Below are 805 nucleotides of genomic sequence, written 5' to 3'. Positions count from 1 at the left end.
GTGCATGGAATACATATTGGAATATATCTGCCTGAAACCTGATGATCTCTTATAGTCCCCCTGTATATACAGGTTGTACAGTCACTTAAGTACATAGAGGGTGTGAAAACTTATGCAAAAAGTGAGCAGTAACAAATGCCGTCATGATGGGGATCATCACAGATCAATATGGAGGTGGCACAATAGGACAGTAAAGAGCAGCAGCCACACACTGCACCCAGGAACGTCACCTCCACCGAGCACAGAGGCACCGTACACATAATGGCAGGATATAGAGGTGATAATACAGGAGCAAGGACATGCCGCCGCCCGCACTGACACACACCCGAAACCCTCCCCCACATCACACACCGGACACCAGCTCCCTCCACACACAGCCCCGGTCTCACCGTCTGTCACCGTACACTTACTTATAGCAGCGTCCTGCTTCCGTCCTACAAGATGGCAACCACAGGAGTCGCGTTGGTGACGTCACCACAGCAACCGGCGCTTGAGGAAGTGCGTCACGCGTCACCCGAGCGCAGCCACGTATCACTTCCGGGGCGACCAGCACGTGGTCACAGCTTCCGCCTGTGTTTGTTTTTGTTGTGTTTATTTGTTTATTTTATAAATATCTGTACAAATAATTCAATATTTATAGTTATGGCGGCACATATAAAGGCGGCTCTAGATATGTGGGGATTCCTGTATAAAAAAGTGCAATTATATAAGGTTTTAAAAAATAACATATAGAAAAAAAAGTATAGAATTTCAAATCGCCCCTCCCTTATATTAATCCTTTCACCCCCCGGGGCACTATTCCTTT

The 805-nt window shown here is 46.8% G+C and overlaps 1 protein-coding gene across 1 annotated transcript in view; it reads right to left on the bottom strand.

Annotated features, from left to right (window-relative positions):
* The window catches only part of SART1 (spliceosome associated factor 1, recruiter of U4/U6.U5 tri-snRNP), a 149,307-nt gene extending 148,816 nt beyond the window's left edge, over positions 1 to 491 (bottom strand). Inside the window, exon 1 of the mRNA XM_075326488.1 lies at positions 411 to 491. The gene's annotated coding sequence lies outside the window, so the exon portion shown is untranslated. The remainder of the gene's footprint in view (positions 1 to 410) is intronic.
* Between the last annotated feature and the right edge of the window lie 314 nt (positions 492 to 805).

The sequence above is a fragment of the Anomaloglossus baeobatrachus genome, chromosome 10 (genome assembly GCF_048569485.1).
Source record: "Anomaloglossus baeobatrachus isolate aAnoBae1 chromosome 10, aAnoBae1.hap1, whole genome shotgun sequence".
Classification (NCBI taxonomy): domain Eukaryota; kingdom Metazoa; phylum Chordata; class Amphibia; order Anura; family Aromobatidae; genus Anomaloglossus; species Anomaloglossus baeobatrachus.
Note: the sequence above shows the minus strand (reverse complement) of the source record. Positions and strands in the feature narration are given on the sequence as shown.